Below are 22851 nucleotides of genomic sequence, written 5' to 3'. Positions count from 1 at the left end.
TTGTGAAAATGTCAAATATGCTTCTCAAAAATACTGCCTTTATTGTCACTCAAAGTAATTATGCTATTAAAGGAATTAATTTTTTTTTAAAAAATTATCAGTCATGTGGCTACAGGAACTTATTAAGCTGTTTTGTTTCTCCATATCCTTTTAGTCATCAGAATCTTTTATTATTTTTAATCTATAAATTGTGAACCATTATGATTAATAATTAGGTTAAATATGAATTTATGTCCAAGTTATAAATTCCTAAAACTATGTTTCATGAGAATTACTAAAGCAATCTTAATTTTAGGCTCTACAATAAAGCTATGTTTACTTCTACTGAAGTGTTTTTTGTTTTGTTTTTGGTGCAAAACAATTCAATTTCAATGCATTCTCTTAAGAAGCAAAGGAAAATAGTTCTAGTATACACACTACTTACTGCAAAGCAGTAAACCAGTGTTGCATGGTGATGTGACAAGCACTACATTTTTCCCACATGGGGATTATTTTTTCTGTTATCATCCCCCCCAATTATGGCTATAATATTTCACAAAACACAACTTGCCATTTCTAGAGACAATATTGCATTCTACCTTCCTCACAAGTTCTGGCCAGAAAATGAATGAACATAGAACTTGAGAAGCATGCTTTGTTTGCAGCATGATAGTTCTGTAAAGGTGGCCCCTATCCACGCTCCATCTCAGTGTTGACTGGAGCGTACATGTTATGTTTTAACAGATGGGCGGGCTGGCGGCTGCTGGGCTGTAAAACAGGAACGCAGAATCTGCATCGAGTGGTATTGAACCGATTGCTCGTAAAGTTCATGGGCATACACTGACCCAGACCGGCAGAGGCGTGCATTCACGCATACACACTCACCATGCATCCTGCAGCTAGAAGGCTCATCCCAGGGGCCCAGAGGAAGTTCAAGGCTGAGTTGCCCTTCACATACTGCAACCTCATTCACCTATTAATTTTACACATACAAGCACACACATAGTACAATCCGTATAGCACATCCACATATGCATACACACAGAACTACATATATCGACGTTTTATATTTTTCAAATATCTAAATATTCCCAAGTTCTAGACCCAAGTCTGTGTCTAGTACTCTCAATAAGCTTTCATTCCTGTCAATAACAAAATAATATTATACTGAATTCTATCCACGCATAATATAAACTGCATGCATGTAGTTGCCCACAGAAATGAGCTGCTTTTCCCACTAAGAGAAAAAGCCAAAACAATCTGACCCAGACAGACCCACAGACGCAGCGTCAGATGGAACCTTGAGCCCTCTGTTCTCAGTCCTCAACCCAACTTCGTCACTTGAACACACAGGTGCTCAAACACGCCCCGCTGACCTAGCCACGGTCCCGCCAGCCTCACCTCGGATTCCCGGGCGGGAGCTCCGTAGGGAGAGCGGCGGCCAGGCTCGGCAAGGAGCCCCGGGACAGGCCACTCCTGGCGGACGCGGGAGACGCAGACGGAGGGACCGGCGCAGGGCCCGGCGCTGACGCAAAGTCAGGACTTCTTCACAAACTTTAACCCCCGGCAGAGCTGTCAGCCTTTTCAACGAGCAAACCACGGAGACCCCGCTCCGGGCCGGCTGGTCCCTCCGCCCCGCCGCGGAGCGCGCTCGGCCGGGTCAGACGCGGACGCCGCCGGCCGGGACGCCTGGGACCCGAGGCGCCCGCCAGAGGGCGGGGGCGCGTCCGGGCCGACGACAGCGGGTCCGCCAAGTTGGTGCGTGCGCGGCGCCGCGTCCCGGACCCGCGGAGACGCTCCGAAAACAAGTTAGGGAGCCCGACAGCGGCCCTACGTCCTCCCGCCCACCCCGACCTCCGCAGCAGCCGCGCTCGGGCAGACCGACGGACGAGGCCGGACTCACGGAGCCCCGGTTCGCCGGCCGCGCGGCAGCGACCAGAGGCCACTCACCCTTCCTGCCGGCTCCGGATCGCAAACCAACGCTGTGCGGTAGGTCCCTGGTCCCAAGTTGTCCCGCCCGGATGGCTGCTCACGCCCCACAGAACTAGGGTACATTGGCTCAGCAGGCACTTCGAGGAGCACCGCGAAAGCCGGGCGGCCGCCCCGGCTCCGCAGTCGCCCAGAGTGCAGACAACTCCAGGACCTGCGCCGCGACTGAGGCGCAGCGTCTAGCCGAGCCGACCAGCTCCGGAGGGAGGCGGGGCCGGCCACGGGGGGGGGCGGGGCCAGCCCCGGGCCGGCCCCCGTAGGGCGGGGCGTCCATCGGCCCATGACGGGCGGGCCCCATAGCCAATTGTGATTGCGCCAGGACCCCGGGCGGTTACGGGTAGTGCTTAGCGCTGAGCCCCACCCCGCAGCCAATGTCCAATCGCTTTCGGCCGGGGGCGGGCTGAGGAGGGCGGTGGGCTGCGGAGAAGTCGGCAGCTGCCTAGTGCGGAGGCCACTGGCTGATGCTTGGGGACCTGATATGATGGGACGTGGACCCCTCCAGAGGATGGAGCAGGGGAAGGCCCCTGACTGGGAGACGTCACGAAGCCTGAGCCTTGGCGTGTCGGCGGGGTATGGAGCGAGACATCCAGCCGCGGCGCGCGTAGAGACCGGGTCCACAGGTTCTGGGCGGCTGGAGGAGTCTCAGAGCTCAGCTGCCCCAAGGAGCCCTAGCTGCCGGAGGAAACTGAGGACCCAAGTAGGGTGAGTCCCAGGCCGGGTCCTGCAACCCCAGGTGGAGGCCTGGACCGAGGACTGAGAGCGCTGGACTCCCTGAAAAGGTGCTGTTCTCCATCGGAGGGTGATCTCCAAAACAAATCTGTGGCGCCGCAGACCGCCTGGAAAGTTCTGCACCCCTCCCCTTCTCACTTTCGCCCCCTCCGCATTGCCGTCTCAGGGACCGTGTAAGAAGCCGTGGTTGCCTCTTCTCCACTCAGGGAGTCCAGGCACTTGCTCAAAACAGAGCAAATGGGAGGTTCTTGGGCTCAAAGGCGCCAGAATCAGAGAGATCCTCCTGGGGCAGCTGCCCTTTGGAATGGCACCCGCAGAGGTTACTTCTCCTGCTGTGTTCTGGGCCCTCTGAGACTCTGGAAAGGCCAGAATTAACCATTTTTGTGGAGCAGAAGCCTCGGAGCGAGGTACATCTATCTCACGCTGCGCTTTTGTTGTCTCCTGCTTCAGAAGTACCTGGCTGGCTTAGAGATAGGGAGCCAGCTCAGAAATATCCTAGGAAGAAACTAGGAACCTGGGTTCTTGGTATGTGTTGCCAAAGCTAGCAGGAGCCTGAGTTCTTAGGATCACAGAGACCGAAGAGCTCTGGGAGATGGATCCACGAACTCTGCCCACCCACTTATCTAGGTCACTGGAGCTGTCTGCTTTCTTGGAGGATGGGCTTTTCAGCCAAATTGTAAGCCTTTACCTTGAGTGCAGAACACACGTGCAAACACACAGCTGTAAATGTAGAATCAAAAGCAGAGGACTTCATATTCTTACTTTGCAACTGAGACCTTAAAATGTGCTCCAGTGAGTAGGACCTCTGAGTTTCTGGCAGTGCACCTGCCATAATTAGGCATTCAAGCCATGTTAGCTGAAATGCAAGAATATGTAACAGGAAAGAGGCCATCTTTCTTGGTGCTTTGACACTTTACCCACACATCTCACCCTCCCTCTTGCTTCCAGCCCCCAGCTCTTTAATTCATTGTGTCTAAGATCCAAAAAGTCCTAAAACATAGGCAGCTATTCACAATGGAGTAGCAGCTGTTTATTTTAGTGGCTAGCTGGCCTCCATCGAGTCTCAGATCATAGCTGACCTCTCATGAGAACTTCCTGATGAGGTCACCAGGAAAAAGGGAAGCAGAGAATTGACTTTTGCCTGGACAGCAGTGAAATGGCCCCTATGAACCTCAGTTGAGTTTCAATTCTATCTCTTCAACTCCTAGTCAACGAGGAAAGGGCCATAGACAGGCTGCCAGGAGGACAAGAAGCCTGGAAAGTCCTTAGCAGGCTCTGAAAAACTGATCAGTGATTCCTAAATTGCACACACTGAAACACCTCATTGCCTAGTGAACCAAAGAGCTAATAGATGTGTGGAAGACCACCCTATTCAATTCCAGGACTGGTACAGAGGAAAAACACCATGTTGTTTGATCACAGGGTTTACTCAGTGTATTATACTGGTGGAAGACTGAGAAGAATGGCCAGTCTACAAAGAATTAGACATAGGTAACATGAATGGAATATACATCAAATCTCTGCCCAGGTTGGAAGGGAGATAAGAACAGAGCTGGAGGTTCTAGACCATCGTAAAGAAGTCCTAGGAGAAAGCAGCTCCCAAACCTGGTCCTGGAAGTATGTTAGCTTTCTGTCATTCTGACAGAATGCCTAGGAAAGTCAACCTAAGGAAGAGAGGTTTGTTTTGGATCACAGTTTCACAAGTTTCAGTCCATTTTTGCTTGATCTCTTTGCCCATGGCAGCACAGTTCCTCACAGTGGAAACAAGGGATAGAACAAAGCTGTTTACCTCATGGCAGCCAGGACACAGAGAAAGAGCAGAGACTGGCTTCCTGGTATCCCCTTCACGGGGCCTTCCACTAGGCCTCATTTCCTAAAGGTTCTACCATATCCTGATAGTGCCACAGGCTGGGGATCAAGCCTTCAACAGAGGACATTCAAGATCCAAACTATAGCAAGCAGGAAAGCTCCACTTGATCACATTTTTAAAAATTGGACTCTTCTGTTTGCTGTCATGAACTTCTTCATACCACTCCACTAAAAGTTGCCTTTAAAACATCACTTTTGACTGGAATTACCAGGAAATTCTTGTGGAAGAAATATATTTTCTTGAGTTTTCTCCCACACTCCTGGATGCAACCAGAAAAGTCACAACCTGTAAAAGTTTTTTTTTTTTTTTCGTAGACACTAATGATTATTTTAAAAATTACTTTGGTAATAGAAGCCAAGCACTGGCTGGTAACTGTGTTTATCTTAGATAGGAGAAAGAAATAAAGGAAATTTTCTTTTGTGGTATGTTAGAATTAAACTGGCTTTCATATCCTGGTTTCCAGGGTTTTCCATTTGTTTCATATAGACATGTTCATCCATGGTCCCTGGACAAGTAACAGCTCTTATATCCTGTTGTATAGTGGATGACATGGAAAAGAGAGCACATTCATATTTCCACACCATCTTTTGTTGTAATTGGTCTTCAGCAAAAGCATATCCTTGGACACAAGTCATATTCCTTTGCTTGGCAGTTCCCTTAATGATGTTGAATTTGGGCTATCCTGACATTCTGCCAGTCAAAATGAGACCTATTATTAGTGCAAGAACTCATGCTAATATCTGTACAAAACAAACAGAAAACCATGAAAATCTGGATGTGGGAAGTCACTTGTTTGGTTCCACCTATTTTTTTCCCCTTCTTCTTTGGTACAAGGATTCAAACTCAGGACCTTGTGCTTGCCAGACCAGTACTGCAAGACTGAGCTATATCCCTGGCCTGTTCTACCCATTTCATTAAAGGAAATTTCTTTCACTCAGAGGGATGAGGAAGTTTGTGGAATAGTTTGAAAATGAGAATACCCAGGTTGGTCTGTGGAAGGAAGAGCTAGTCCCTTTTTAGATGCTAAGCAAATTTGTCTTCAGGCATTGTCACCTTTCTCTGACAAACAATATTTTACAACTTAAATTTCAGCAGGATTTGACTGATATGAGCTATAAGTTCTAATCAGAGCAGTTGCCATGGTGAGTGCTGCTGGCAGTCACTTAACCACCGTTTTGCTCTTGCTTTTTTGGCCATAAAACTGCAATGGAAGAATTGGTCCCCTGTGTTTAGCTGCTCAAGGCGAACCCATGACAATGATCTTGAAGCACACTGCAAATGGATTACACTTCTAGTACTGCTGCCAGTAAGTAGAAGAAAGTGAGGTAGAAATGGGAAAATAATATTCTCTGAGCAATTCTTTACACACGTAGTTCCCATCTATTTCAATCTCATTGGATTCCTGTTCTTCTGTAAATGGATCTTAGGGAAAATGACCTTTTACTTTCCTTCTTTGATTTCCAGATATTTTGGAAGCTGTTACTGGGAATGAGGCATCAAAATAGAAAAAGTTGTAGAAACAGACTAGAGTTGAGGAAAATTTTACTGAAGTAGATATTATTTTGTCATTCTTACCACCTTTATCAGCATATTCATTTTTTTTGTCTTTTTCATTTTTATCGGTACCAGGGATCAAACTCGCGACCGCACACTAGCAAGGCAGGTGCTTATGCCGCTAAGCTAAATCCCCAGCCCCCAACATATTCATTTTGATACTTACTCAGAATTCCAAGAGGTTTCATGAAAGATCTTAGCAAAAAATGCAAAAATTTCTAAATTCCTGTCAGAAGCTATAGATTCTAATAGTAGCTGTATTCTGGATTTATTCTGAGACCTCAATTATTCTCTGTATTAGTTCTATATCTATGATACTGCAATGTTATTTCTGACCAATTTTACTAAAATGCAAAAGCTAACTAATGAAATATTAATTGTGTAGACTAATGTGTAGACTACAAAATGCCAGGTAGGTGTTTGCAAACTAAAAGTATGGTGTTAGTTTCTATTTAACAACTAGGAGATAATTCTGTAATGGAGAGATTTTTCTGGTACTATATCTCTGTAGACATTGTGACAACACCCAGAAAACAATATTATCTAATTACATCTGAATGACAAAGTACCTTCCCATTTGAGAATTATATTGACACAGGTCCAACTAAGTTAAAATGTGCTAACAGAAATGGTAGGGATGGGAACTTGGGATTTCATACTCCACAGAAGAAAAACTATTTTATGCTTCTTAAAAATTGATGGCACTGAGGACAAGTTTGGTGGAAGAAGACTGCAATGATCTTGATGATAGCCTGATATAAAACTGAAAAATCAGTCAAGAATCCACCAGAAGAGATTTAAAAACTCAATAGTGTTAAAACTTTATAACAAAATGAGTAACCTTTAGGGATTAGACAACTGTTTAGAAAGGAAGAATCATGTAGTTGGGCAAAAAATGGACTTTATCAGGAGGATTCTTCAAAGCAACAGGAGTAATAGGATATATATATATATAATTTATTATGAGGAATTAGCTTCCTTGGTAATCTATATTGAGAAGTTCCACAGTCTGTTGTCTCAAGCCAAAGAGCCAGGAAAACTAGTGGTTTAACTCTAGTTTAAGTCTGAAGGCTCAAGAACCTGGCAAACCAATGGTGTAAATCCCCGGCTGAGTGCAGGAAGCTGATGTGCCAGTAAAATTCCTGTCAGAAGCTACATATTCTGCTATCAGGCAATCAGGAAGCAAAGGGTTGAATTCCTTCTGTCTTTTTGTCCTTCAGTAAGTTGGATGATGCCCACTCATACTGGGGAAGGCAGTCTGCTGAGTCTGTCTATTCAGATGCTGATGTCACTCAGAAATGATGATTAATCTAGACACTCAGACACAGCCAACTTTCATCTGACATTAACATCACAAATAGAAGCTTGAATATTTTTCTCTGTTTCTTACTGTGAAATCTTGGATGTGCACCTTAGCTTCTCAGAACCTAAGGGAGTAGATGTGGCGGTAATTAGGTTTGCCTCATTAGTTTGCCATAGAGCTCGCATGAAAGCCTAGCACAGAGCCATGCTTGTAGAAGGCTGTCTACTGAAAACAAGCCCTACTACATGTAACCCTCTGTTTTAACTCTTGTATTTTATAACCTGATCCTTGTGACAAGTAATATTGTTGCCATTTCCTCTCCAAAGTTTTTATCTAAATTGAGGACTATTTTACAAATAATATCCTGCTATGTACTAAAAGTCAAAAGTCTCTTTTTAAAGGATCTACAACATTCTAGGACATTTTATTTTTCTACTGGCAATCTTTTTCTTGAATACAGTAAGAAAAAAATGTCATGTTAAGCTATCATTGTCTTCCTTTCATATGGAAAGAGCTAATCCATACCTCTCCTAAGAAACTAGGTTGCAATGGGCATTTGGTATCACAAAAATCACAGTAAAGCAATAGAAGGGTTCAGAGTTTTGATTCAGAAAGAGCCATAGAAAACAAGTATTGTCTCAAAATTCCGAATTATTTTTTAGGTCTCATTGTAAGCTCGTAAAAGATTTGGGCTTCTAAACAATGTGCTCATCATCTGGATTTTAGAGTTACTGGGAGTTAGCTCCCTTGAGGCAGCAGTATGAAATAATAACCGGCCAGCCGAAGTGTGAAAAAAAAAATGGATCATCTTTCAGAAATGAATTGTATCATTAGTTATTATGAATACCCCAAATTATAACAGATTCATATGTAAGTATGCAAGGGAAAAGTAGCTGTGAGCTGTAATACACAAAATTGTTTATTACCCAAGAGAATCTAGGTGCTAATATGAATGGGTCTGAAACCCACAAAGGATCGGAGATACAAAGCAAATAAAACATAAAACAGGAAAATGATTTCGATTATGTAACGTTTATATATAGCATTTTATTTTACATTTTCAAATTGCTTTTCCATCATTGGCTTATTCTTCACAGTACACCTGGGGAATACGTTTGTGTTGTTATCCTCCGTTCAGAGCCAAGGCCACTGAGACTGAGAGGCAAGGTGTTTTTGTCGAAGAGCATGATAGGATAGGGTGAGAAACTGCTCATTTATTCAATCATCCATCTATTCAGCACTGCCTTTGGCAAGGCACCAAAGTCCATGTTGGCAGCACACAAGAGATGGGTGATGTCTCTGTGCTCTGCTTTGCAGGAGCTTGCAGTCTGCTGGGGCACTAAGTGGTTTAAGGATCAGGAGTGCTCCAGGCAGCAAGAACCAAGTTTTAGAGAGGAGAAGGTGTGAGTTTGCTAAGATTGCTAGAGACAGTGGGAATCCAAGGTCCTTGATGGGTGGGTGGAATTTTGTTAAGCGGAGGCTCTAGGTGGTGAGAGTGACACAGAGACATGACAGTAAGCAAATTCAGGACACAGTGTGGAGAATGTCTGACTATCACAGTAGTTATGGAAAAAGGGCTGGAGAGAAGGAAGGAGCAGGGTTTTTAAGTCACTGGATGGCTCGCTAACATATATGTATGTCAGTCTGTGGTCCTTGAGGAATGAGCGTTTCTTCTTCCTTCACTCATTACTGTAACATACACTGCACTGAATGTTAGTATATGCTAATCCACAGTATTTTTTTCCACACACTGGCTTTGCTAAAAAGAAACATATCACTATTCTTCCAATAATGGATCAGAACAGCTGATTCACTTAGAGATTGAGACTTGCCCATGAGATCATGTAACTAATAAGTGCTAAGTGTGGGATTTGAAAGCAGGATTCCTGACTTTCACATGGAGGTACAGACTGTGGAGACTGATTCAGGATACTCACCCAATAATGTGTCCTTCACCTTAGCTTAAGGTCTTTCCAAAAATAGCAAGTATATAGGATGGAAATAAAATCCATGCCTTGACATCTAGTATATTAAAGTCAGCTCCGTGTTAGAAAGACAAAGAATATATTCTCCTATTCTCTCGGCCCTACAAATACTTGCATTTTGATGGCATTAGTCTTGTGAGTATCTTTGATATATCCTGATCTCAATTCTGTCTTTCCACTAAACCAGAATCTCTGTGGATTGGACAGTTCAGTCAGCATTCTTTTCCTTTAATACTGCAATCTAACCCACTTACTTGAATGCCCTGTGAGATCTCCATCTCAGCTTCATGCTTCATCCATCAAGAAATAGCTCCCCTCCTTTTAGATTCAGGCTACTAATTACCGTTTTTACTGCTTAATCATCAAGAATAAAATACAACTGAGAACAGTACTATCATTAACCCAAAATATTTAAAATGGAAGCAGACTGGTTGTCTAAATCTTTCTAGAAGAAAATAAAAGTGATCCACTGAGGAGGCAGGTGGTTACTTAGGTGACATAAAAATTAAAATGGAAATATAAGATGTGTTAAATAGAATGCGTCTCATTGATTTGATTTAAAGAACAATTTTGGGGGAAAATTTCTATCTGTGATCAGTGAAATAACACTGCCAGAAATCTGCCAGAAATAACAGTCCGACATTGACTTTGTCTGTGAAGACAACCAGGAAACCTCTAAATTGGGTATTTTAAAATCCTGAATCCAATACACAATATTCTCATTTCTCACTTCTCACTCTTCAGTGCTTTCTTTGGCTCTGCCCAAACATTATGGCCCAAGTCATAAAGATTCATAAGTAAAAGTTAAGGTGTTTCTTCATGTTTGTTTTTGTTTTGTTTTGTGTTTTAGGTAGTTGAGAGACAGCAACGTTAACATGTAAGGTTGACTAAGATTCATCTAAGCACTTATGCTTCTACCTTGAAAAATATGCCAAACAAACAGTCTACAAAGTTGTACCTGATTGATGCCCCATCTTAAAAAACAAGATACCCCTTTTCTAGGAGAGCAGTGGGATGGGATACAGGAGGCTTATGTTTCATTGAAGAAGGCAATGAAATGAATTTATGATGTTTCAGCTTCTGGATCTGCAAAACAGATGAACACTTACCTCAAGATATTGGGAAAACAGAATTTTGCACAACTCAGAGGAAATCAGAACTGGCTGTAGTCATTTGCATTTCTTTACAGGGCAAAAATCCACACTTCTGGGGATTTTCCATATTGATGGAATAAAGTGTTAAGGATACTTACAAGAATCTGATTGAAAGTACACGCTAGCATTAATTTCTTCTGACTGTTGAAATGAAGCCTATGGAACTCTTCCCCTACAATGTTCAGCAAAAATGCAGAAATTCTCAAAGATGGCTGAGGCAGAAATATGATGAAATTAGCCATATTTTAAAAACAACAACTTTTAAAACAGATAATAGGTAATTTTTCAACCAGTGAGGCTCACTGCACTGGGGTTTTCATCAGAGCTTCTGAGTTCTGATCAAGGCCTATTATCTGTCACAGGTAAGCAGATTTTGTGTGATAAGTGAAAAGACATGTTAACTTGCCATCTGCCAAAGGCCAGTCTAGGAGTCCCAGGAAATTGGCATGTCATCTGATCAAACACTGCCAGTCTCTGTGAGGAGGTTGATAGTCTTTCCCTGACTCAAGGATCCAAACTCAATAAATTATAGCAAGATTACAGGTGTCTCAAGGAATTCTTCATAACCTCCACAGCAATTCTACCATATCTGCAGAGATTTGTGCACCCCAAATCTCTGTTAAATAGAATTTCATTGTTAGCAAGTTCTGAGCTTAACCAGAGAAGCCAGTTGCCTTGGGAAATACAAACTAAACCCTCAGGTACCAAAGAGGAGGGAGCACAGTCAAGGTCAAGTGACCCAAGAAGTCCTACTCTTTTAGGGTTCATGACTCACACCAGCTATGAGAGTCATCAGGGCACTAATTCTTATTTACAGTCACAGAAACTATTCAGTTGTAATGAATTGGGATATGTAAAATGAACCTGGTCCTTTAAACTATATGACACTTTTTTTTTTTGGTCTTTTTCCTTTTTATTGGTACCAGGGATCGAACTCACGACTACCTGCTTTACAAGGCAGGCGCTTATGCCGCTGAGCTAAATCCCCAGCCCCTATGTGACACTTTCAAAGCAAAGTGGGAAAAAGTGAAAACATTTGTTTTCTGCTTCTCCTTTCTGAGAAGCTCCACAAATAGTGCAAATGAGCCCTTAGTTATGGGTCAGCAACCTTAAAAGACCTACGATGGCTGTGGGTTGCAGGTTTCTTCCTTAACCTTCCCCTTTGCACTCACCTGCAATGTGAAATAATATGAAATCTGATTTTCACCACATATTCTTTCAATCCCATGGGAGACATGAAAAATAGCTAAATGTCTCTATGCAGAACTCATCAGTAAATCAGAAGGCAGCTTCAGGTCTAACATCAACGGTGGCCAAGAAGCATGAGCCTAAGACTTGTATGAACACGCACAAACTCATATCCTAAGAATATTTTTTGGCCCTTCCTTTCCATCCTCGGCCTCGGACCCCACAACCTCCGGGGTCGTGCATGCCCTTCCTACCCGGACCCCAGCGCCCTGCTCACAGGAGCTCATCCTGGTCTCTTCTTCCGTGCAGATGTTGATGCCCAAGAAGAACCAGATCGCCATTTACGAGCTCCTTTTTAAAGAGGGGGTGATGTAGCCAAGAAAGATGTCCACATGCCCAAGCGCCCAGAGCTGGCAGACAACAACGTGCCCAACCTTCATGTCATGAAGGCCATGCAGTCTCTCAAGTCCAGAGGCTACATGCAGGGACAGCTTGCCTGGAGACACTTCTGTTGGCACCTGACCAACGAGGGCATCCAGGACCTCCACGACTACCTCCACCCGCCCCCTGAGATTGTGCCTGCCGCCCTGCGCCGCAGCCGGCCTGAGACTGGCAGACCCCGGCCCGAAGGTGTGCGGCCGGTGCTGCTGACACGCGGGGAGGCGGACAGAGCCACCTACAGACGCAGCGCCGTGCTCCTGCAGCTGACAAGAAGGCCCAGGCCGGTGCTGAGTCAGCCACCGAGGTCCAGTTCACAGGCGGATTTGTTTGTGAACGTGGTCAGCCACCTCAGTAAAGCCAGAGGACTTGATTTTCTGTTGAATAAACATGTAGCCAGAAAAAAAAAAACCACATTTTTTGGATGAGTGTATTTATAGGTATGTGCCAAACTGCATTATAAGGCATGATGTATCGTCCTTAAATAAGACAAGGTTAGCAAACCCTCATTTCAGGACTGTTTTATATACTTCTTTACTGCTATCATTGGTCCTGCCCTCTCTGTGACTGCAAACTGTGCCTGCTTATTAGTCTGGGTGGTGAGGGGAATTGCTATACTTTGGTATTGAGAAAAGATCTTTTAAATTATGATAAATGTTCCAGGAAGTCCTACTTAAGTGTTTGTTTTGGTGTTAGCCCATTTTAAAAGGCTGTGACTGGGACTTCATACCTATCTAATAAGCATGCATGTAACATTTTTATGTTTGCTGACTGTTTTACAGTCCTCCATTAGTCTCCACAATAGCCCTTGGGGTTGGGTCAGTATTACTGCCTACAGTTTACATATGAGGAAATTTAAAATACAAAGAGATTATGTGATTTGTACAAGATTACACAGTATGCAAGCCTCACTAATAAAAGATGACTGCAAAGCTTTTTCCAAATACAAAGTGCTTATAAATGTTAGGTAGTACTAGTAGTCATGATCCCAGAATGAGTAAGATAAGGAATAAGGTGCTCATACATGCTCTACAAAATTATTTTTATTATATTTTAGCCAGGCATGGGGGTGTATACCCATAATAACAGCACTTAAGAGGCAGAGGCAGGAGGATAGCCATGAGTTCAAGACCAATCTCGGCTGCATAGACAGTTCAAGGACAGTCTGAGTTATACAGAAAGATGTTTTATTCCTCAAGCTGACTTTTGAAATAGTCTTGAACTTATCTGTGCAGCAGAAATGTCTCTAGAGTTCTAGAGCATGCAATCACCTGGACCCCTACTCAACCTAAAGAATCATAATCTGGGTAGTGGAGCTAGATAATTTCTACCTTGAAAAGGAGGTTTCTGATGCTCAGCCAGAATCGAAAATCATTACTATGGACTACCTATCATAATAAACTCAGTCAAGCCCATGAGCAATTATGAAACAGTATGGAGTCAGTTCAGGAGAGAATATCCGATGTCTTCCAGGCATCTCTCCATCCAGTTCACAGCTATTATTAGCAAAAGAACCAAGTCTTCAAAATAGTCGGTCCGGTGTGTGGATTTTAGGAAATTATGCACAGTTTAAAGTTTATTTACTAAAGTATGCAAACAGGTCTTTGAAATTAACAATTTACTTGGTAATTTTACTGGGTATTACAGGTTCACTTTAATGTTTATTCTAAGTATTTTGTGTTTTTTTATAATCCACATTGCAAAACCTGTACTACCTGCCCATTCATCCATCTGTCAGGAACTTATTGAACACTTGCTATGTGGAGATTTCAGGGTGGAAATAATGATTTTTGCCAACAAGAAATTCATAATAAATGTATAAAAACAAATATAGGCAAAAGTAACCAAACAACCAACTACCCAATAAAACACCCTAAAGTACTAAACATACATATTAAATAACTGAAAAGGATAACTGAAGTGTTAGATAAGCATTATTTATAATTACTAAAAAAAGTGGAAACAATTCCAATGTCCATCAACTAAAAAATGGATAAATAAAATACAGCAAACTATTATTCACAATAAAATGGAATGACTTACTGATACTACCCCAACTCAGATGGACCTTGAAAACAGTGTGCTAAGTGTAAGAAGCCAGTCACAAGGGACCACACATATGATTCTGTTTAGAGGAAATGTCTTGAATGGGCAAATCTGTAGAGACAGAAAATATATTATGGTTGCCCAGGTCTGGGGAAGGCCTAGGGGAAATGGAGAATGATTTTTAATGGGTAAGGGGATTCTTTCTGAAGTGATTAAAATGTTAAAACATTAACTGTGGTGAGGGTTGCACAGCTTTATTGGTGATATGAAATACTATTAGATTGTGCACCTTAAACCAGTGAATCATATGGTCTTGGGATTATATTTCTCAATAAGAAATGTAGGTTAGATAGATAGCTCTATTGATAGAATATAAAAACTTGGAGAATTGATTTAGATTGAAACACAGTGGTGAAAATTCATCTGAAGGGAATGGCCTGTGAGCTCAGTCAAAAGCATAGAGGAAGAAACAGCACGCTCAAAGACACAGGCAAAGTGCTCATGCTTTTGTGCAAGGACAGGTTATCTGGAATAGATGGAATTGAGGACAGATGAAGTGTGTGGTAGATGGTAAGGCTTTTATGGCCACACTAAGTTTTATGTTCAGTTTCCATTTTTGTTGGTAATGGAGAGCGATGAGGGTTCATGAGTGGCTTAATCAGACCCATGATTTGGAAGGATGACTGGAGATGGTCAAGGGCGATAGCCAACGGTGTGGGGGCAGTAAACAAGGAAGATCATTTCGGAAGCAAGGCTACTGAGATGTAGTCAAGAGACCAGGAAACCCAGAGTGACAGTAACAGTGAGGACTGAAACCAGGAGAAAGCCCCAAGAAAACAATTAAGAAGAATCATAAGACATATTGACACCGGGAGTAGGGAAAGCACAGGGTACTGCAGCACGGTATTCCACCCCTCCAGCACTGGAGATGGGATCCAGGGCACTTACCACAGAACTACATTGCTAGCCCTTTTTATTTTCCATTTTGAGAGAGGATCTCACAAAGCTGCCCAGGCTTATCTCACACCTGTGATCTTCCTGCTTCTGCCTCCCAAGTAGCTGGGAATATAGGCATGCACCACCACACTCAGCAACAGAGTATCTTGGAACACACAAGGATTTAGGTATGTTTTTAGTATGTTATTTGGCATCATAACGCAAAAATATTGTTTAAATAACACTCAGTAGCTCTTTAACATCTTGTTGACAAGGATTTAATCACAGAGACCCTTTAAAAAGGCAATGTGCATTGTGAAGCAAGGGTGAACTAAAGATAGAAATGCGATCCAACCATTCTGTGAGCACTTTCAAAGCAGAACTTCCATTGCAGTCACTTGTGACCTGTTCTGAATGACTAAGTATTCATCTCTTGCTCAGATAGCTTCCCTAGAAACGCTTCCTGTGATGTGAGCAACTTGGATTTACTGCCAGGGCAATGCCTCCCATCCAACACCCACACTGCCTCTTGGCTCTGTCCTTAACCAGCAGGTGCTCATCAGCAACATTCTGTTTGCTTCTAATCAGAGTGCAGGCTCCAAATGACATAGGTTGAATGTATCATACATTATAACTTTTCACCTGTAAGTATTCTGATAGGGAAGATCTGAAATCATGGAATCAAGGATGACAGAGATAAGGATTTTCTCTTTACCGTATAAAACCACATGTATGCCTTCCATTAGAAGAAGAGGAAGCCAGATTCTGGGCAAGGTCAAAACAGAAATAGGCTCTCCCAGTGCATGGCAGTATACTCCCTGAAAATCTGTTAAGGCCTCCATTGTGGGCTTTGGAGGGGTTGTAATGACACTGCTTGCTGCTAGAAGAATTTGGTAACAGTATCTCTGATGAGTGCCTTACAGTAGCTCTCCAAGCAGGTGGCACCATTTAGAACACCACTCACTGAGATGAGGTACTTATCTGTGCCTGTCATTGAACAGTGACTAGACAAGCCATGTTGAATCACAGTTGCTAGCAGGGCTAATTACAGCAGTCTCAGGTGAAAGAATCCTAGCAGCCACCTCTAAGGGACTCGCATCGCAGGTTCAAACAGGGACTTCGCAGGTAGGTGGTGGAAATGGGTCTGTTGAAGATCTTTAAACAACATTTCTCTACAACTCTAAAACGGATCCACCTTCAACCATAGTTGGTGAGTGACCATATTTAAACAGAACTACTAAAGGGGTGCAGAAGGAAAGGAATGTATAAAAGATCTGGATTAAACAAGAGTAGAAGTGGTATTTATTATTCCTTGGGCTACCTTTGACTCACTGCATGACCTTGGAAAGGTTTCACTATTCTCACCTCAAAAATAAGGTTAGTAATACTAGCTCTATTTATATAGGGGATTGTGAAAAGAATAAAAACATTTTTAAAATACAGTTGGAGAAAAATAAAAAATGCTACACGATTTATGTAGTGTAATTATTACTGCCCTATTGTACTTATAAATGATGAACGAGAACAATGACCATAAACACTGGCAGTCGAATTTCAGACTTCATTTTCCGGTGCCTGAGTAGTTCTGAGCTGTGCGCGTTGCTATCATTTGGGTCTGGAATGTTTCCTGAAGGCCTGTGTATTGAAGGCTTGGTCTTCAGCCTAGGACACTACTGGGAGGTGCTGGAACACATAGGAGGTGCAGCCCAGTCAGAAAAGTTTAGGTTATTCGGGGAGCAGAACCTCAGAAGGGATATTGAGATGGTAGCGCCTTCCTGCATCACTCTGCTTCCTTGCCATGATGAGGTGGGCTGTTGCCTCTGCCACACAGTCACCCTCCTCTGTCTTGCACCCCATTGGTGATGCACTGCTCTGTTTCAGGACTAAAGAAACAGGGCCAGTCAACCATGGACTAGAGCCCTAAAACTATGAGCCAAAATAAACCTTTCTTTTAGTCATCTCAGGTATTCTGCTGTGATAATGGAAAGCTGATGAAATTTGCGTTCCCCTTCTCAGCCCACTCTGAGCACCTCATCTGTTGTGCAGTCATCCCCAGTGTGAATGGTGAATGCCCCCAGGCATCCAAGAAGGCTGAGCCTCTGTATCAATCTAGTCTTCTGTTTCTGTGTCTCCTGCTGCAAAAAACTGTAGCCTCTGCCTCAGAGCTTTCCTCTCTCTCCTTTGTGGGACATCTGACTTAGGCGAGCACTGGCCCCCAAATAAGCCTTATTACTGTCAAATAGGGACTTCAGTACAGCATAAAAAAAGAATCTAACAATGTGTACTGAACACGTCTTAATCTGAGTCTGTAACTACATTCTTGTTCCTGCTGAAAATCACAGTACGCTTCTAACCAACTCACGCATACTTATCTGATGGTGCTGTCAGTAATAGAAAAGGATCTTACTACAGATTTGGCAGGGAGGAAAAAGAAGATTTATTTCCAAGGCTAGAAGATTTATCTTTTCCAGATATGCAAGAATCAGTCATAGTATTAAAAATATAGCAATATAAAGTGATCATGTTTCATGAACAGAAGGAAATCTTTTTTTTTTTTTTTTTGGTGGTACAAAGACTTGAATCCAGGGCCTTGCATATGCTAAGCAAGTGCTCTACCACTGAGTGATAGCCCCGGGTGTTTTAAGTTTTATTTTATTTTGAGAAAGGATCTTGCCCAGGCTGACTCAATTTTCAATCTTCCCGCCTCACTCTCCCACATTTCTGGGATTACAGGTGTGTACACAGTTTCTGGCTTAGAAGGAACCATGGTTGATTTCAAAATAACAATAAAGATTTATAAGGATCTCAAATCCATGATTTTAATAAAGATTATTTGACAATAGCATGTTAATAGTAGGACTATCAGACCCTAACTTGTCCCTTATGGTATGGCAATGTCTCCATTTAAGTGAGTATCTTACACTAACTATTTAAAACTCCCCCCCTTTTCTCCTCCCCCTTATTTTGAATGTTTAAAAAATGTTCAGCCTAACTAAGAAGTCTAAGTAGGGAACTGCACATAATTATAAGGTCTACACCAGTGGAAAAGTGATGTTTCTTCCTAAGTATTGATAATCATCTGTTGTACTCTTCTTCTACCTCTGGACAGGTTAGTTAGGATAACAGCAGTGTCCTTTACTTCTCTTGGAGACATTTTTTTGGTCTCACTTTGATTTATAAGTTATAAAGCAAGAAACACACTTTTATGTTTTCCATGTACTTGCACTCGTATAAAGCACCATGATACAAGAGGATAAAAGTATTTAAATTAAGTTTTATCTATTAAAGTTACTTGATAAGGTGAGGAAATTGAAATGATCTGTTTAACTCAAAGACTGTGACCAGGCAGGATGTATTGGCCTGCCGTTGCCAGCTGAGAGGTTGTCTGACACTGTTAGGTAAGAGCTCAGTGGCATCTCAACCTTTCTTTTAATTACAGCTGTAGACATTGCTGAAACTTCTAACTTGAAAATGCTTTACAGAGCAGGATCCAGGCCAAATTCAGGGATCTTTCTAGTTTGCAAGACAAGAGATGTCATGCAGAACAAAAGATGGATAACAGAAGCCAGCAATCACAACGGGAATAAAACCTACAATCTGTGGTTACTGAATATCTTAATTTCCTCTAGCCTTAGAAGTGTGGCTAACCTTATTTTGGAAATAATTTCGTAAAGAAAATATAGAGTGAGATGGATTTATAGCCTTAAATTTAGCTCTTCTGGCAGTTCTTTCCAATTTCAAATGCCTCTGTATTACCCAGATTATGAATCAATACCCACTTTTCTTAAATTCCTAACAAAGAACATATCATAGTACATCACTGACCTGGCTAAGGAACAAGCTGTTCTGAATCAGTTTCCCAACTGAGTTACCACAGTGCCATGATGACTGTACAGTTTTAATCCATTTTTAATGAAGCATTTCCTAAATTTGTTTCTTTTTTGTTTTAGCTCAGTGATCAGGGCATGGTTTGGCCTTCTGTTCATGTTGCTGAGGCTCTCTGTACAATGCAGTCCTGCATTAAGGTCACCTAAGATTGGGGGAGTAAAGCCATGTTGGTGTGTCACAAGTAGCACTATAAAGCCACAAGCTCAACTTGCCTTTAGCTCTTATTATTTATACTTCTTGATGTTCCTGAATTGTTAAGAGAAGCTCCTATTGATATTTGTTTGGCCTACCCTGTTTCGAAGGATAGACATTTTTCACCAGGAGTAATTCAAATAAAAACGTTGACATGAAGAAGGATGCTCTTGACTCAGTACGAATGGACTTCTTATTGGTTCGCTAGTCTGTTGCCTGAAGTGTTGCTCTCATGTGCTACTATTCCTCATCTTTTGTATGATTAAACTATTTTTCCTTTTTCATGAAGGTTTATACCCTTTTAGTGTTTAGAATTCAGAAGTGTAGCATTGGTAGTCATCTTTTGAACATAAGAGAAATGGTAAAATACAAAACTTCAGTGCCTAAAATGGACTGACCAAATTGTCATTCTGTTGGCTTTCCCTCATGGTTGGCATAGAGTTCTCTGTCAATGGAGAGAGATAAAGACTGATGCCAGGTGCACGGTTTGGGGTCACAGCATCAAGGTATCTTGGTCTCTGTAGTGCACAAGAGCCATGGGCTCAGTATGTGAGTCAGTGCCCTAAAATGGATTGATGTGGTTCCCCATCCCTCTTAGAGGCACCTAAACTCTGTCGCCCAAGTACTTACCTTTTCTAAAATATGCTGAGTTATGTCTGCCTCCTTTGGTTACCGTACAACATTGCTGAGCTCATGAAACATACAAGGTCTTCAGCCCTTCTCTGGATGCTTTTTTTAAGAGGGTCAAATGAGAAAGCTTTGATGCTCTATATTTCTATATATAAAAATTTGACCATGTATGACAACTTGCTGGAGATGGATACTTTGTCTTTTACTCATCATCTTGCTACAATTTCCTTTTAGTCTACTCTCTCTTCTCTCCCCACCAAAATAGTTCTCAATAAGACAAGCCAACATTTGTATTCATTTCCTCTTGCTGCCTTAACGAATGACCATAATCCTGAAGGCTTAGAACAATATACATTTATTCTTGTAGTTCTGTAGGCTGAAAGTCAGGAGTTAGTTTTACTTGACTAAAGTTAAAGTGTTGGCAGCACTTGTTCTTTCTGGAGACACTGGAGGAAAATGTGTTTGCTTTTGGCTTTTCTAGCTTTTGGAGGCCACTAGCTTTCCTAAGTTCCTAGCTCTTTTCCCTTCTTGCTTTGTTATCACATCTGCTGCTTCCTCTTCTGCGGTCCAGTCTTTTTCTTCCTCTTATAGGGACACTTGTGATTAAATTTAAGATCTATCTGGATAGTCCAGGATAATTACTTCATCACAAGAGCCTTAATCACATCTGCAAAGTTCCTTTTGCGGATAAGTAACTACATTCACGGCTTCCAAGGTGGAGGACTAAATGTCTTTTGGGGGTTGTTATTTAGCCTGCAGCAGCACTGATTTCCTAGTTTCAAATCTAGTGTCATCTTCTCTGCCCCTCTCCTGTATTTCTTCATATTTAAAGCTATCCATTACTTTAGGAAAGGCTTTTTCCCCAATTTTCAGGACACAATTATTATTGATATAAAATCTTTACTGTCTTTCCTAAAACTCAAGCCTCCAAAATAGAGGATCTGGATAGTGTGTGTGCATCCATGTGTGCATGTGTGTTACTGCAGATCAAACCCAAGGCCTTCTCATGAGCTATATCCCAGACATTTTATATATCTTTTGATACAGTGCCTTGCTAAATCACTAAGTTACACTGAACTTGAAATATTCCTGCCTCACCCTCCAGAGTGCTGAGATTTATAGGCATGTACCACCATGCTTGGCTGGATCTCTGGCTATCTTTGTTTGTTGTTCTACTCTGAGTGCTTAGAACAGTGCCTGGTTGCTATTAAGTCACTGTTATAATAGAAGTTGGACGAGTATCTCCCATTCCAAGTTCTATACCCTCATTATTTACTGTCACTAGCAACTTCTAGATTAGTGTTCCCCATGGGTCAGTATTAGCAGTTTTCTAATATGCCAGGGACACAGTTCCAATCAACCTTTGGGTTCTCAAGTCTGCACCTCAAGCCCAGAACTTTATTTTGCACTTCCAACCTTAGTCTTGTCCTGGCTGTCCCTCAAGCATGGCAAATTCACCATGATGCATCTTTCCCATTGCCCAAGCACAATCAAAAATTTTTCCTTACTCTATACAATCCACCTCATGGAATAAATACCAAGGTTACCCAGTAGCTAAAAAGACTGGGAGGCATTCCAGCTCTCCTGTTCTCTATTCCCCCTTCACCACTGCCCTCACCCCAATCCAGTCAGCCAGACTATGAATCTCTGTCTTACATATTCCTGTTATTTCTGTCTTACCTGTTCAAGTCCTCACTGCAATGAAACAGGCCATAAATGAACTCACCTTGTTGTTCCTCTTGACTCCTCCTGAAGGTGTTAGAATGGTAACTGCATCTCAGGGTGTGACTCAGAGTTGCTGATCCTTGCCTGCACTGCTTCCAGTGTGATGACTGGGCGGTGACTGATTTGCATACCACATGACCCTGGACCTCAGAGTCAACTGGGCCAGGGATTGGCATTCATCTCAAAAGTGCTATTGCCTTTTTTCTTTAAATTTGGTCAGCCAATTGATAACACAAGTGATTCCTTATAAAATGCAAGCTGAGTAAAGTTCCTATTTGGGGATTTCAAAATAGAGAAGCTGAAAGAAGCTGTACTAACGTTGTTTAGGCTGCCATATTGCTGAACAGAAAGCTCAGAAGAATTACAGGCATGAGCAGGCCGCAGTTACGAGGAAGCAGGTACTGTGTGTAAGCAGGGGAGCTGGTAACCCTTGAGAAAGAACATGATGGGAAGAAAATAAAGCACTGTAAAAGGGTACTATCTCAGTTTCCCATGGTTCTTTAGTTGTACTTCCTGAATATGCCTCATCATACAGATTTCTACTGTTGGATGTTCATGAGATTATTGCAATATTAAAACAAAACAACCAAGAGCCCTAATCTGAGCGAATTCCCTTTCCTACAATAATCTGACTAAAGAGTTCGTTTCCAGTAAGCCTTTAAAATGTTACAATGAGACGTGGAAGAAAGGGGCAGTGTGACCACTCTAAGGGCAGCAACAGAAATGCCTGGACTCTATGTTTATTCCAGTCCTTCTTGAAGCTTACTCTATAGGGAAGGCAGTAAAAGCTTTTAGCACTGTTTCTTTGGGGCCTGGGTAGTAATCTTCTGAAGTCAAGCTTAACCTTTATATAAGCACAAGTTTATCCCTGCAAATGTAATTTCATAAAGTCGTTGTTACTGTGAATATCACATAAAAATCACTGTAATAAGTGGCATAATATTGTCTGACACTAGTAAATGGTGAGATAGTCAAACTATTTTTTAGATATCATGTTTTTAGACAACTGCCATTCATTTGGCCAGCTTTTCAGACTAAAAGGAAATGTAAGGTTTTCTAGGATTCTTAGTTACATGACCAATAACACTAGACATAATCAGTACTTGGAATATGAGGTGTTCAGAAGGTATCTTTATTTAGGTCTCTTACTATTTCTATAAAATGTATTCAGAGAAATTTCTATATAAGATTTAAAAGAAAAGCTCATTGTTTCAATACCCTTCTTGGCATTCTCAGACAAGAGAA

General features: G+C 42.1%; 1 protein-coding gene and 1 pseudogene across 3 annotated transcripts in view; one reads left to right on the top strand and one right to left on the bottom strand.

Moving 5' to 3' along the window:
• Marchf3 (membrane associated ring-CH-type finger 3) overlaps positions 1–2164 on the bottom strand; it is a 141238-nt gene extending 139074 nt beyond the window's left edge. For 2 of the 3 annotated variants that reach the window (XM_063232429.1, XM_063232428.1), the window contains exon 1: positions 1930–2164. The gene's annotated coding sequence lies outside the window, so the exon portion shown is untranslated. Of the gene's footprint in view, positions 1–1380; positions 1844–1929 lie in introns of those variants that run through there. The other variant, XM_063232430.1, reaches the window with a different exon arrangement.
• A 9896-nt stretch (positions 2165–12060) lies between these two features.
• On the top strand, positions 12061–12698 carry LOC100731139 (small ribosomal subunit protein eS10-like; annotated as a pseudogene).
• The last annotated feature ends 10153 nt before the right edge of the window (positions 12699–22851 follow it).

This window comes from Cavia porcellus, unplaced genomic scaffold, assembly GCF_034190915.1.
Source record: "Cavia porcellus strain 051 isolate PalLab524CR breed Dunkin Hartley unplaced genomic scaffold, mCavPor4.1 scaffold_21, whole genome shotgun sequence".
In the NCBI taxonomy this organism is placed as follows: Eukaryota; Metazoa; Chordata; class Mammalia; order Rodentia; family Caviidae; genus Cavia; species Cavia porcellus.
Note: the sequence above shows the minus strand (reverse complement) of the source record. Positions and strands in the feature narration are given on the sequence as shown.